This window comes from Poecilia reticulata, chromosome 16 (genome assembly GCF_904066995.2).
Source record: "Poecilia reticulata chromosome 16, P_reticulata-male-v2, whole genome shotgun sequence".
Classification (NCBI taxonomy): Eukaryota; Metazoa; Chordata; class Actinopteri; order Cyprinodontiformes; family Poeciliidae; genus Poecilia; species Poecilia reticulata.
In genome coordinates, this window is record NC_088845.1 from 29,342,288 (window position 1) to 29,358,524 (window position 16,237).

A 16,237-nucleotide genomic window follows, 5' to 3' on the forward strand; every position below is an offset into this window, starting at 1 on the left:
CTGCTTCTCCTGTTTCAGAGTTTTGCGCAATGTGCGCGTCTTTTCTTTTTAAGCCCCTAAGGTGCAGGGCGGTCGGGAAACGTATCGATGTGGAAAAGGCAGACTGACATAAACCTTTTAAAACAACTGAAACAATTTCTGCATTCTGATTATTGAAATTTAAAAGTGCTGTGTTGTTCTATCACCCCCGTTTCATACCGGACCACTTACAGCACCGGTGTTAACGCTATAAAATGAACGCTCTCTATCGTGGTATCACCCATGGAGGGATTTCTTTATTTAAATGGGTTCATTTTTCAGAGGGATGCACAGTGAGGGTATCGTGATTTTAGCTACCAGTAGCAGGAGAACGGAGCTGCGCCAAGAAGCTAACAGAAGCTAACAAACACTGAATAGAAGAAGAAGAGCTGTCATCGATACAGTTGCAGCCAAGCATGATTTAATGTTACACAATACAGTTTTACCAAGTTGCTCAAAGTCTAAACTGGCATTGTTGTGCATTTAAGGTGTAAAGTTTACCTTCGACCAAACGCCCCCCAAAGGCATCCCAGCGCCCCCCTTTTGTAAAAATGTCCGCCAGCGCCCCCTGCTGTCCTCTGAACGCCCCCTGGGGGGCGGTACCGCCCATGTTGAGAACCGCTATTCTAGACGGTCGGTAGGTAGATAGGTCAGTCAAACTTTATTAATAGATTACAAACCAGCGTTCTGACAGCTATCCCAGCATGAACCGCACGCTTCTTCTTCTACGGGCAAAAATGAAGTTGGCGGCTGCTTACTAGTTGCTAGACCTGTTGTGGCTCAATATTGGTCCTTATATAAGGCGCACTGGATTATAAGGCGCACCGTCGGCTTTTGAGTAAATTGAAGGTTGTTAGGTGCGCCTTATAGTGCGGAAAATACGGTACATGCAACGTGTCGATATACAGTGTGATACTGGCATTGGATTTTCTTTTATCTGTTCGTATCGAATAAGCAATAAAAGGAAAAACAAAATTGCGTTCCTTAATGTGTGCATGTTGACTGCATGTTCAGTATAAAATAAAGTGATGCCCTTTTAATTGTGCTTTAATTTTTCAACTAGGAAGCAGATTTGTTGACCACTGATGTGATGAGCGTCTAAGCCGTATCCTGCTGCTGCTGCTAACGCCGCTTAGCAGGACTCTGTCACTGGCACTCTGCTGAACTGTCAGGGTTACCATTGAGATGAATCTAAAACTGGCCACAGGGTTATTTTTAGACTTCGCTGCAGGATAAAAAGTTTTCTGAGCCTCACAAGTAGGTCAGCTCAAGTGGCGTTCACATCGGGGTTATGTACAATTACTGAAAAGTAGCATCTCTGGTCCGGGGCAACTTTTTTAATCTACTCCCCAGTGAATCAGCAAGTCAGCTTTCTTTCCTTACTGGCTTTTTCTTCATTTTTTTTTTTTTTTTAAATCTTCTCTAATCCACAAACAGTTTGTTCTACAAGCCGGTTCTGTTGACGTACCTGATTTGAACGTTGTCAGAAAACAGCTGTTGGAAATTTGTACAGTTGCCGCAGCTTTTCCCACCCGATGGAGGCAGCTTTTTAGTCTCTGATCCAATAGTTTCTTTCTTTAAACCTCTTAGGCTGAACATGCATTACAGCAATGTGTCACAGCTTTCCAAAGTTCAACCTTCTGCTTCCGATGTTTCATTATGTTCAAAGTAGCCATACGCAACTGTGCTGAATTCATTTTCAGCTACGTTATACTTTTTTACATTTTTTTTATTGCATTTGTTTTCGGTTTCCCACCGGTGGACCTGGGTCCTGAAAGTTTTTTATTTCTTTGTCTTTATTATTTTGCCAGTTTCTTTGAGGTTCAAAGTGAATCCATGAATACCAAGAGCTAATACGGTCAGTGGAAACAAAAAGAAAAACCCGTGCCGTATCCCACCGGCGTGTTCAGCTGCAATAATTGAATAACAGTAGGAGAGCAGGTGACAGTGTTGGAGTAAAAATGATGAGTGGCATGTCCTGCATTCCAACTTTGACAGGTAAACAATCTAATTGATTTTTTTTTTCCCGCGGGCCGTCTTGCCGGACCGTTCGGCGCCGCGTCTCCAGTGGAAGCGGTGACCATCCTCGGCGTTTGCGGAACAGACAAGCCCGTCATCTGTGGCGCTGAAAACATGTCAAGTTAGGACGAGTAATTTGCGGTGATGAATGACAAGTGCGGGCTCCTGTTCAGTAGACTGAGCGCTCATTAGAAAACACATTTTCAGATGTCGCCGGGCTCCTTTGTTGTTGCACTTTTTTTAGGGCTAGAATAAACAGATAATGCTGGGATACTGCAGTGTCACCGAGATGAGCAGAAGGAACTTAAACCTCAATTGACATGTCTCAGGCAGCCGACTTTTTTTGAACGTTGACAGCCATCTGTGTGGATTCCTTTCACTCTCCACTAATGAGCTGTGGGTTGAGGAGACCCAATCTACACAGGGTTGTCCCTTGGGCCCTGTGCAGCTGCTGGGCACACAGCACACACACACACACACGCGCACACCCCCTCTTGTGCATACACGTTTCCCTTTCCTCCACCCAATCATCCCCAAACACAAACTCACACTTACATTTTTCTATCTTCACAAGGACTTTTCCTTTGACTTTCATTCGTTTTTTGTTGGTTTTCATAGCCTATCCCTGACCTTCCCCCTACGTCTGGACCATGCCCAGTTCATTCCAAACCTAAACTTAACCTAAAACTCAATTCACAGCTTAGTCCTAACCCAAACTCCTAACCAAATGGCAACATTTCTTCTGATGGAGTTCAGGCTTTTTCTCATTTAATAGAAACAAATGGGCCTTAGGAAGGTGACGCACACAAATACGCGCGCGCACACGCCCTCCCCCCCCCACACACACACACACACACGCATGCAGACACGCACACACACCATGAAAGCAGCTTCCATTCATTTTAGTAACTGCATTTTCCACAACTTTGACCATTATTGGTCAGTCCTTAATCCTAACCTTAACCAAAACTCAAACCACACTGTACTTCTAAACCTAACCAGTAGAGCACAGTAGACCTAAGACAAAAGTAAGGAACAGGAAAATGTCCTCACTTCTACAAATGACCTCCCCTTGTTGGTGAACTTTGCGACAGTGGTCCTCTTTATATAGCATACATAAGTTGTTTCTTTGTCTTCTCTGTAGAGACTTTCCATTGACTTCTATTCATTTCTACAACCACCTGATCTCTCGCCTAAACCAGTGGTGTCCAAACGTTTTGCAAATTGGGCCAGAATCCCAAAGTGTTTTAAATACTCAGGGGTCATCCAGTTTTTCCAACATTAAACACAGAATACATTTGCTTTGAGTTTTTTTAACTACTTACAAACAACTTGAACATGCAGTATTTTTTAATGAAAGAAAGTGGCAAAGTGTCTGTCTTGATAAAAGCTGCAGTAGAGTTTCCTAACTTTTTTGGAAAAACTTTTTCTGCCTTTTTTTGTCTAGAAAATCTTGTAGTCTATTCCATGCAATGAAAATAAGATCTTTGTTGAAATCAAACCACCTGCTGTTAGCCAGCATGTGTTACAGTGGCCCAGTCAAAGTGCAGACCTGAATCCAATTGAAAATGTGTCTCACACTCAAACTATTTTAGACATTTTCCAGGTACTCTGACTTAGCTAGAACAATTTTGCAAAGATGAAGAAGCAATCGTTTTTCAGAACTGGTGGAGAACCAGACCAAAAAAAATAATTGCTTCAAGTTGGGGGGGGAACGGTGTGGGTTTTTTTCACACAAATTTGTGTTGATCTTTAACACAAATTCCCATGAAAGGGTTAAGAATGTCACATGTCAAAACAGGGAAAAGTTCAATAGGTGTGAATACTTCGCCAGGCACAACATACTGCTGCCTTCTGGTGTGTTTTTGCGTCTCACTGTGGAAATAATTTGTGTGACGAAGTAAGCAAAACCCAGGGAAACAAACAAAGCAGCTCCATGTGGAGCAAATGGCAACCAGAATACATCAGGTTAAAGTTTGACAATCTGCTTTTTTTCCCCCTCGTGACGCTCCGTACCTGTAGATGCTGCGACAATGTGACGAGATCCATCTGATCCATATCGCTCACAAAAAGCAAATGAGCTGGAACATGGCTGATAGTGTGTGAATAGAAAATGACAGGAAGAGCCTAATCAATGTCCTGCAGGGCTGGCAACCACGTCGCCTTTGTTTCTTTTTGTAAATACAAGCCTCTTTAACATCACAATGTGAGCCATTATCTCTCCTGGCAAGGTAAATTTTTTGGAGGAGCTGCCGCACAAAATGAGAGAGAGAGGGGAAAAAAACATACATTTTCTCTGTTTGCAGCGGATCAGTTGGAAGAGATCTAAAGTCATGCAAATGCTACAGCGGGAAAATGCTGGCAATACTCGTTCTAATTATTCCATATCAGCACATTTGCATGGAATAGAATTTTTTATTTTTTTTTAAGAAGGGAAGAGTTAATGATCAGTGGAGCTTGGGCATGGCGCCTGTTTAGGAATTCACAGCATTTTGATCTAATCACAGAATCAAAATATTCATGAAACACAATGATATCTCCCCCAAGCAGGCGGCTAGCCATTAATTTTCAAATTCAGGTAATTTATTAACACTTATCAGGGGCTGAAAAAGCCTTGCTCTGTGTTTGTAAAGTGGCTGAGAGGGAGAGGAGTTCGAGAAAACTGATTCCAGATGATTTATAACCATGTGCTAGGTGCATTTTCAACCAGGTATTCAATTAGAATGCATGTCCAATTTTCCATCCTAGATCTACAGTTAAAAACTCTATTAAAGCGCCATTTTCCTTAGCATACATATCTATTATCAGTGTTCGCAGCAAATTTGATAACTTTGGCTCGGGCTCTGTCATTGTGCTCATTTTGTGCTCCTTGCTCTCTTTCTCCCCGCTAATTAGAATATATTTGACAATGGACTACAAGGTGCTACTCAGGCATATTTCCCCCCCAAGTATGTTAACAGCTTGCTTTAATATTTATTTGTGCTATTAAAACTGTGGTGATTGCGTAAGAATATCACAGCCGCGGTCATTAGCCGTAACCTCAAAAGCTGCAGTGCTTGATCTCTCTCACGCTGGCTTTACAAAATCATGGCTCTGCCTATAGCAACACATCGTTATATGGCACACACAAAGTTAACAACAACTCTAATGAATGCAGTATTTTAGCTAATTTTTCTAGGAATATAGGTAGTATTTGAGTCCAGTTTTGAAACGGCAATTGATTCAGACGTTTAAATGTTTGCTGTTTTGACATTTAATCTTTAATTTTAGTAAGTATTCTAACTTTTTATCTTATACTATTACAATGTTTTGTTTTTTGTTTTGTTTTTTTGTTTCATTTTGTTGAGAACTTTGAATAGCATTTTTGCATTCCATCTTTTTCACACTTTGATCAAAAGTTTTGACACTAGGATGAGGTCTTTTTCTGGCCATGTCGAAATCTATTTATTTCACAAAACCGCAATGGAAACCTTCTTTTCTTATCAGACAAGTCACATGATCAACAACAGGATGTTGCCACTGGTGCAAACCACAAAGAAGACAGGAAGTAGTTGGCGGATGATGGGACGGCATGTTTTCAATGACTTATTGTACGAACAAATGTGTGATTTTAATTGCGTCTCTTATTTAATGGGATCACTGCAATTGCAAAATTGTGTTTCTTTGACATTAGCGGAATGTCGTCAAAGTTTTACGTACATTTGTACTGGATACGTAACTAGTGATTCCAAAGAAAACTGTGTATTTCTTCATGCTCAGCACTGCGATAGATATTGTCTTTGGTAAATCATCAAGGGGGTTGTGTGCACTATCTACGCCAGAGTGCAAAGATAATATCTCATGCCTGCTATTGTACATTTACACATCTCAAGGAAACAGACGGCCACATATCTTCTAAGTGTTGCTCACACAGCAGCGGTCTGGGAAGAAGGATGGCCCAAGGACAAGGCTCAAAAACAGCAGGGCTGGCCTCTTTTTGTCTCTCACTAATAAAGTGGGATGGATTCAAGCAGCCCCCAAAGCTAAGCTGAGCCGAGCCCTCAGCTGCGATCGCGCCGCGATAACAACAAGATGGATCAATACGTGCGTTGTAGAGGTTAAATGATGTTATGTTGTTGCTTGTTATTGGACATGGCGTGTCACAATCCATGATACTGACACCTTTTTTCTGCTCTTGCTTTTTTACCAAAGCCAAGGTAAGGTTGAAGGCCTCACACTGATGCTGAAATAAAGGGCTGTGTGCCAAAGTCTTCATCTCCACAGTCAACTGAACCTTCCTGGATAAACAAATCCATTTGCCTGGTTTAAATGTATGTGTGTGGGTAAAAATAAATAGATTCATTTGTTGTACTAATGAAATATCTGACAATTAACCTTTGAAGCCTTTAAAAAATAAAATTGATGTCCTACAAATGTTTTTTTCTAGTAGGTTGTATTAATCTACTTTGGGAAGACGCATACAGAGGATGCATAAAATAAGATTTTTCCATTTGTTTAGTTATGTATTTTGTGTTTGTCATAACACATATTCCCATTTTTTCTTTATTTGAGCAAGATGTCAAACAAAATGAGTGTTAGATTCTTTTGGTTAGCTAAAAATTCATGCTGCCCAAAGAAACAGCCTAGACATATTGTAACATTCTCATTTTTAAAAATATTTGGAAAAGGATAGCCTTGCCAACTAGATCAAGAAATCACTTTAATAAAATCAGTGCTGCAACGATTATTGGCACCCCCATAAAGCTCATGTAAAAAAATGACTTTTCTTTTACTTTTTCCAAGTTCAAAATTAGAATTTCATGAAATCCTGAAGTCCATGGCATCACAAACTCTCAAGTACTAGGAGATTTTAAAAACAATTCTGGTGGAGGAACCAAATCAACACAGAAATAATTGATTTTTCTCCTCCACAAAAGTCCAACTCTAGTCCTAAAGAAAACCTGTGAGACGAGTTGAAAAGAAGAGAGCACAACATGGGGTTCTGGATGATCTGTACAAAGTATTGATGGTAATGGTACCAGAAGGATGACTGTCACTGGTGATTTCGTGAAAACTAATTTCTTCATGTGAGATAATTCCCGACAGTGTGCAGATTAAACGTTGGTTTTCAAAAATTTTACCTAAATTTAAACAGCCGCCATGAAAGAGCAGTTTTATTTTAAGGGTTTTACATGTTCTGTTAGGTTCACTCAACCACTACTTGGATTACTTTATCAAAAATGTACATACATCACATATCACCATCCTAAAGTAATGACCCAAGTCTTTTTTTTTTTTTGGCCCAAAGTGTTATATTTTTGCGTAAAACATCTTTTGGAAATAAAGAGATGGATGTTTTCAATTTTTTATTATTTTGCCAAACTCACCTTTGGCACAAAAAAAAATTCTCGGGCCATTGTTTTAGGAAGGTGACGATATTCAATACTGCTGGAGAAAACTTTTTTTATTGTGTTAGAAATAAAATGGCTAGCATTCATGTAAAAAAAAAAAAAAGCAAAAAAAAACCTACCAAAATAGCTAAATTTTTAAGAAGTTGCTGCATGTGTTCTTTGTTACTTTAGTTTTCTATTCATTTTGCTGAGAAGCTGTGAAAAAAAATTGCTATGGTTAAGCAACTAATAATGAAAGTGGAGCAGAAACATTTGGACAGTGATTTATTTATTTTTCATTGTTACTTGTTCTTTACTTTACCTTTGTGTTACTTTGTTACTCATGCGGAAGAACAAGCGACTTGTAGTTTCGTCTCCCAAATCTGTCTGTCTGAACAAGACTGATGGCAGCAGGTTGAGGAGGGCTGTTGTACTTAATCCCGGCGTAATTTTGACCAAAGCATGACTCAGATATTTCATTAAGCATGGCATCGTCAGTCTGTTAACGGGATATACTATCCGTCAACACTTTCATGGTAATAATCCTTATAACTCCAACCATATTCTTGACGGCAAAAGCAGTGGCACGCAGCATTCCCCATTTATGTCAGGTCAACAGCACATCGAGTGAGGCTGTAAAACAAGCCAAAGATTTGTAGAATTTATCTTCGCAATTCATATTACCTGAAGAAGAGTGCTGTAGGATGAGCAATATATTCTGGCAGCGGAAGGTAGCTGTTAAAAAAAAAAATTGTCTTGAGACACGTTTCAGCTTTGTTGAACAGGTGGTGTGATGTGGAACTCTAACTGGCCTCTTACTCGCGCAAGTTTTAAATGTATTTAATGAGCTCAGTTGTTAACAAGTGGAAGAAAAAAACAGGATTTCTCATATTACCTGGGTTCACTGTGTTCGCTTGTACCTCTTCGCTGTCCTCTTCGTATGTGCCAGGAAGAGAAGTCAAACTCGATCTGAGCGCTTACAGTTTTCTATTCATTTTGCTGAGAAGCTGTGGAGGAAAAAAATGTTGTGGTAAAGCAACTAATAATGAAAGTGAGCATCATGGAGTAGAAACATTTAGATGGTGATTTATTTATTTTTCACTGACTAATGAGGAAGTCTGTAATTTTTAATAACAACAGATCACACACCAAATTAAGTCTTCCCCATCACACATGCTGCTAGCTTGATCACTTAAATCCCTACAAGTAAAAACTAGGCAGTAGAGATGGACAAGGAGAAAGAAAGCAAACTTTGGTGAATTGGTCAGAAGTTTGGCACCTGCGGATAGCCAGATGATGCTTTGCTTAGACGGTGAATAATGTGTTATAATGATCCAGTCTTGGAAAAAATGAATTACAGTTTTCAATTTGGATTGTGAGATGATGCTACTTAGCGACATTTAATAAATCCATCCATCCATTTTCTAACACTCTTTTTCCTAGTGGGGTCGGGAGGGTGCTGGTGCCTAACTCCAGCAAACGTTTCGGGTACATCCTGGACAGGTTGCCAATCTGTCGCAGGGCAACACAGAAACAGACAGAACAAACAACCATGCACACACACACGCACACCTAAGAGGAATTTAGAGAGACCAATTGACATAACAGTCATGTTTTTGGACTGTGGGAGGAAGCCGGAGTACCTGGAGTACATGAGACTTAAGAGTTGTAAAGCTGGGGATCATATGAGAACTCTTGAAGATTACTCAAATATTTCTAAAAAAGGGAGCATGTAAACCATAAATAATAAATGCCCCAAAACAAAACCCATAATGAAGATGACTTAATCCTAGCATAAGAGGCAATAGAACTGCACCAAGGAAATGACATAACATCCAAAGAAGACACAGAGCACAACTTCCTTCTTCACAAAATGGAAACAAAAATTGAGTGGTGTCAGACTTTAGAGGTTGTAGGATTTCTTTAATATCTTTGGGGAAAAGACTACATGTCATTTCTCCCTGTAGCGCTAGACAAGTACATTTGTTTTGGTTGTATTTACCCAGAATGCCCTGCACTATGGTCCGCTTCCTGCTTTTAGAGCATTCTCCGGTCTGCTTGAATCCACATATACATTCGAACCACACTAGAATTCACTTTAATCAATCTGAAACCTAGTTTGCTTTTTTGGTCCACATCAGAGTTTGATTGCACATTCACACCTCCACAAACAAACCGGACTTTCTAGGCAAACAGGCCTGTAGTTTGATTAAAGTGAACTAAACAGGGATGTTGTGAATGCACGCTTAAACACAACACAACTTTCTTGTGAGACAAAATTGTAAAATTTTACTAAAACCAGTAACCCTGCATGAATTTTCTGTCCTTTTAGGATTCAATAAATGAATTGCACACGTTAAGCTATCATTGTTTTCATTGCCAGTAATACCTGATCGGATAGCTATTAATATGTGCCATTCACAATTTGTGCTGAAGTGCTCTGTGCTAATACCATGGAGGGCTGTAGCGTATATTACCAGTCACATTACTACAACCAGCAATTAGCAGCTTAGGCTGTACTTGGCTGCATGTTGACAACTCCGACTCTTGTTTCTGAGGTGCGCAACTTAGCAGTGTTGGGGGGATTATCAGTGCTCCAAATTACATAACTGAACTAATGAGATACATACTTGCACAGTCTCAACCCGTATTCCCACCGGGTGCCTCGCTGGCGGAGTGAAATATTCCACAGGTCCCTGTGGACTCGCAGCACATCGCTGCCTGTCTGGGGAAGGGAGAGCTGAGCAGGCGGGTGAACACGGAGAGGAAAGAAATGAAGATGTATCGCCACCAAAAGGTCTGACTGACACGAAGCTAATAAGCTGTAATTGTTCAGCGGCTGGTTTGGAGCGTCTTGCCACAGTGAACCAAGGTGAAAATAACTTCCAATACTGTGTTGTATTTTAGGATTTTTTTTTTTCTTTCCTGTAGCTGATGTCTCATTAGACAAAAACTTTTGTCGTTTTCATACTCGGGGGTTCATTCCCATCAACAAAACACACTATAGAAAATGAGAGATTGTTAAAGTTGTCAGTAGATGGGGATTGTGGATATTTCATCTGGAAATTCAAGACAAAGCAAACCGACTGTTAACTCGGTGACAAGAGTAAAAGTGAGACTAAGTAAGCATGTTGGGAAGGAAAAACACTTAAAACAATGACATCTTGCTTTCTCTGAAGCAGTAAAAGCTTGTGTTTTCTTCCTAATGATCTGGAACTTTGTTCATTTTCATTTCTTCAATCTGTCACCGACATTTTCAATGAAGTAATGACTGTCAGTGCTTTGATTTTTAGCTTTCATCAGATGTTACGGTCAGCACTTGCCTTTTTTACTTTAGTAAATTTTTTGGTTAACTACTTTCATTTTCTTCTTCTTGAGTAAAAATAAACATAAATAATTTTACTCTTGGGTCTTTTTTGGGGTAATCTACCCACCTCTGGACAGCAACTGCTCAAAGTCTTGGGGCAAAGGTTCATGTTTCAGCTGCAATAGAAAGTTAGAGTTCAGACCAAAGCATTCATATTTCAGAATGGTCGCTTTGTGTGGAAATAACCAAGTGATATGAATACTTTAGCAAAGCGTCATAACTAGTAGTGAGTATGTAAAACGTTGGCCACGTCTGGAACTGTGTTTTGTCTTATTACTTGTTTTATACCCACTGATTGGGTCTTTTTATTGTAGGTGTCAAACAAAAGGACTCTATGCAACTATTTTCTATCAATTAACATCATAAAACCAACCTGCTCCAAAAATAGATATTTGTTACGAAGGCCTCGGTTGGCAGCGGAGTGTTCCCACACAGTGTTAATCGCAGGATTGTGAAGCAACTATTTTCACTCACCGCAGCACAAAACTGTTGGAATTAAAGTCCAACCTAACATAGAGACGAATCAAGCTAACTGGAGGGGACAGATTCACAGCATTATTTATCATGTTACAATGAGCTTATCCCATAATTACCGTATGGTAATTCCCTTATGGATGTCAGCTGTGTTTTTCCTCTCGCCCCTCATCCAAATTAAAATCTACACTGCCTTCTTTATCATTTTAACTACAGTATATTACCTCTAGTGCTAATAATGAGGCTTTTAAAAGACACTTACCTCAAAAAAAAAAAAAAAAAAACCTAATTGTTTTTGTTTGATTTTGGTGACACTTTATCAGGACTGGTGGTTAATTAATAGCAATTATACATTAACTATTAAAGGAGGAACCTTATTAATTAATAGCCTCAGATGCAATTAAATTACAGATGCACACACCAATTTAGCTACCAACTTTCCTTAATCCTGCGTAATTTCAAAGGGATTTGAGGAAGGGGGGAAAACGATTCATTATGGCTGCAGTAGGTGTTAATTAAGAAGTAACCAGGGGGTGCATCTAATATGGATGCTGTGTGTGTGTGCGTGTGTGTGTGCGTGTGTATGTCAGGGCAGGCCTGGGTTCAGGCAGGGTATTTATGGAACACAAACAGAACATACAAATTCAGCACACAAAGGCCACATTTCTTCCAAGAGTGAGCTGTTTTACAGACACAGCCATGTTTGCTGATGATGATGTGGAGTTGCGTATTTCCATCTGAGCAAAGCTGCGTCGTTATCTGCGTTTCCATTAATCGTAAAGTAGAGCAAATTGAAATTGCAAGAAAAAAAACCCCTCGAGCTTTTTCGTGCTAGTTTTCGGTGGTTTGTCGGCCAAATCAAAATTAGTGTGCTTTACAAAACTGCGATGGAAATACTGTCTTGGCGTCACGAGTCATGTGATCAACAGCCGGATGTTACTACTGGCGAAAACGACAAAGACAACGACAGGAAGTGGTGGGAAGATGGTTTAGTTTTGGCTATTTTTCGGACAATGTGAGCGCAGTTCATAAAATTTTGTGCGTTCTTCCATCGTGTTGCATTCATAATTTATCATACAATTGCCAAATACAATTTCCGCATATTTGTTTTGGAGGGGCAGCTTATGCTAAATGGTTTCTATCCTTCATCACATTAAAAACTGCTGTCACTGAATCACATTTTAGGGTCTTGTGGTCCACTGATTGTCGAGGCCAAAAATCACAAGAACATCACTATTCAAAAACAGAGAAAAATGGGATTTGGTGCAGAATTTTTAAACATGGTTGAAAAACATTTGACTTTCAAACTTCTTACTGTTGAAATTCCTCTTTGATGCACTTCTCAGAAAAATGTTTCTCCCTCCCTTTCCACCCATGATTGCAGCCTACTACAACAGTTTAGTTGAAATGAGAGACAAAGAGTAGCTCAGGGGATCTTCTGTAAGGTTTAGAGGAGCAGTGCAGCTCACCAGGGAATATCCCAGGCAACATTCACGATGTCCGATTATGTTAATAGTAAATCCAATTATGCACTCACACTGTGGTGCTTGAAAAACAAACTGGGCTTGTTGCCCATTTGGTCCCAGAGAGATGGAAGCAGGTTTTCTTATTTTTAAAACAGCGGAATTTAAAAGGATTTTTCTCTTATTTTAATGTTCAGGACACTTTTAATACACAAACAGATTAACTCAATGGCTGAATTTGTTGCATCACTGATATCACTGAATTGATTACCAAAATAATGTAATAATACTGTAAAAGGGAATAGTTCATCCAATTTACTTTACTTTCCATGTACAATAAGACAGTCATGAGATCAGTGAGTAAAGCTTAAAATACTGACCATTCATAACTACGTCACCTAATCAGATTGAGGCAGAATGGCGGACATTGGAAATGAGAGATGGAAGCATTACATAAAGAAACTGCAAATGTTTTTCCAGGTTGTTTATGACAGCATAGCCATGATTTCTACTTGTTCAAGCTGAGTTAATTCGTCTGTGGATGTAGCTCACCTAGTAGTGGCCTAGTAGTGGTATTTACAACTATCCATTTCCAGTTGTAAATACCACTGGAAATGGATAGCTTAGAAAATCGCTAGCTTATAAAATCACTAGCTTAGAAACTGACCCCTACCTCCTCTATCCTGACTTGTTTGTTGATTTGATAAACCTGTTACATGATTTATACCGCTGTCATAAACGGTATTTCCTTTTACACCGGAGTAGACTTAAAAACGTACAAAAGTCTAGACACTAACCAGTTTTGCTGTACATGTTATGCTACATGATGGTGGGGCATTCTCTCTATGTTGACTAATGATTTGATGCGTACCTTCTCCGTTATGCAATATTTGCATCTGTGTACATACATGGTATATGTATATCTTCTTATTTGTAAAAGGTGTTCGCTGCATATAGTGATTACACCAAGGGCTGACGGTCCTAATCATAAGTGCTATCCATGGCTGTCAACTTTCCGCATCAAAAGGTTTATGATAAAATGACAAGTTTGGTTTGGATACTTGTCTGTTCGTGCAGGTCTGCTTAGCAACCTATGGCCATTTTTACAGTGAAATCAACAACAAAAAAAGGAATATTAGGCTTCCAACTGTCTGTTTTTTGACAAGCCACTGTATCCCACATGGGTTGTTTTGACATCTGTCATGGTGGAGTGAACCGCTTTCTGAAGAGTGTGACGTCAAAAGGTCAATGGCTGAAACACAAACCTTTTAAAAACCGGCTCGTCTTTATCTTGATAGTCTTTTGTTTCCTCAATCCAAACTAGTAATGGTGACTGCTAAATGCTGGAATGTTTTATCTTATCTCTTGTTCTCTGATTGCTACAGTTTACAGCAGCTATAAGACGCTTTTATGTCAAACTACTTTTGTGGTGTCACTCCAGTAGCGGTGTCTGGTGGTTATCGCTCCGTTCTGGATGTCATCTGGAGCAGCAGGCAGGAAGTTAGCTGGTCTATGAACGTAACACACACTAACAACATCCTCCAATGTGTTTCACAGCCAGCATTTTCTACTACCAATTATAGCATTGACAGGTTTGTGCTGTTTTATTAAAATTCTTAATCTAGATCAATTAGGCTGATGAAACTTCATGCTGAAACACAAATTTTACAATATGTAAAAAAATATTTTGCCACCTGTCCGCAGTTAGTTGCATAAAAGTGGAAAGTACATTGGTTAACTATTTTTAATTTGAACATTAAAAGCGTAAGTAATTGGATCTAGAGTTTCACAATAAAACATTGACAGTAAATTAGATGAACTACCGGCAGAAGGACAATTTCATATGGCCTGTTTTGTAATGCATTTAAGTTGGTTAATTGTAATTAAATGTATAGTTAAAACAAATAGGCCTGTCACAATAAAAAATTTAGCTGGATGATGAAATTGTCCCAGAAGTTATTGTGATAAGCGATATTGTTTTGAAACCACAGTCAAGTGGTAATGGCATGATAATGCAAAAACACATTCGCAACAATCAATAAACTAAGTTCTATTGAAGATTTTACACTGAAATTGGAAGACATTTTAAAATACCCAAAATAAGTAAATCATGGTGTCTCTGTGTTCAAAATTCTGCTTCAAAAAAGTGGCTACTTGAGGCCAACGCACCAGACTTAAAATCCAGTTTTTGGTAGAAAGAGAAACAAGAAAAAAAAATTCAAACATAAATTGTTGGATTTGTTTTCAATTTATTTGGGACTATTAACAAAATTGGATACAAAAGTGCATATAAGAAGGCTTAAAAAAAATTCAGTCAGTATTTAATTTATGTCAACTGTGCAAAATCGGACATCTTTGTAGTTGGACGGTTGTCTCTTATATATACATATGTATATGTATATATGTGTGTACATGTGTATGTATATATTAGAGGTGTGCCGATCGCTGTTGAACCGCTGCTACGCTACAGGTAATAATAATAATAATAATAATTATTATTATTATTATAATTATTCACAGACGGAGCGCCGCTTCTGCTCCACCTGGTAGTGACTCTCACACCGAACCTCTGTTTAAAGCTGCACCATCCAACCTAAAAAAATACATTTTACATACGTATTAAAACTTTCGCTGTCCTAACATGAGACAGATAATCACTGAAAAAATAATCGATCTCCTCCCTGCTCTGCATAATTACTCCGCTCAGTCAGAAACAGCCACTCAGAGCTAGCAGTAATCAGCTAGCCACCATGCTATCAGGAAGTTTTCATTCAGTAACTCTGGATTGTTTATTGTAATGGAACCTGTATTTGCCTTTAAATGTTAAGTTTTATACTTGAATCTTTTGGCAATGTTGAGAGGTTTTATTTTGACTTTTTGCATTATTTTTTCCTCTTCAGAGCCTTCATATGTTATCAGTCTGTTAAAGATAGTATTACCGAAAGCAGTACAATTTGCACAATGCCTGTTTTGTTTAGTTTTCTTGGAAAAAGTTATTAAAAACAAGTTTTTGTCTAAATTAAGGTGAATTCAGGGTTCCTTTTTCCAAATAATGTAACAGGTAGTGTTTATGAAAAAAAAAAAATAATAATTATGTGAGCGGTATCGGTGATCGGTCCTCATGGGTGAATTTTTTTTTTTTTTAAATCGCCTTTTTTTAAGCCTGATTGCAAGTGCTTCTATTGCTTCGAGTGTTTCACTGTCAGATCAGATTTATTCCTAAAAGATATGTTTATAGAAGATATGTTTATAGTTTATGCATTTAAAGCCGGACCAATCACACCGCTGGGCCTCTGCGCGTTGCCTCACGCGCTGCAGCAGCTGGATGTCTAAAGTTTACCTCAGCGCGGATCCCACGCTCCTCCTTTCACTCGAACTGGACACAGGCTGACCGCTATGGATATTTACATCAACCCCCTGTGAGGAATTATGATCACTTATGAGGAGTTATTGATTAAAGTAAGAGTTTAAACCCACCGCGTTAGCTCTGGTTGCGCAGCTTCACGTGAACCGCAGGAATAACTTGT

At 39.1% G+C, this 16,237-nt stretch overlaps 1 long non-coding RNA gene across 2 annotated transcripts in view; it reads right to left on the bottom strand.

Annotated features, from left to right (window-relative positions):
• Window positions 1–16,237, bottom strand: part of LOC103478211 (uncharacterized) — a 48,600-nt gene that overhangs the window by 16,362 nt on the left and 16,001 nt on the right. For both annotated transcript variants that reach the window (XR_535757.3, XR_535756.3), the window contains exons 3-4: window positions 8,302–8,413; window positions 8,091–8,141 (exon numbers count right to left, since the gene is read on the bottom strand). This is a non-coding gene — a long non-coding RNA (uncharacterized LOC103478211). The remainder of the gene's footprint in view (window positions 1–8,090; window positions 8,142–8,301; window positions 8,414–16,237) is intronic.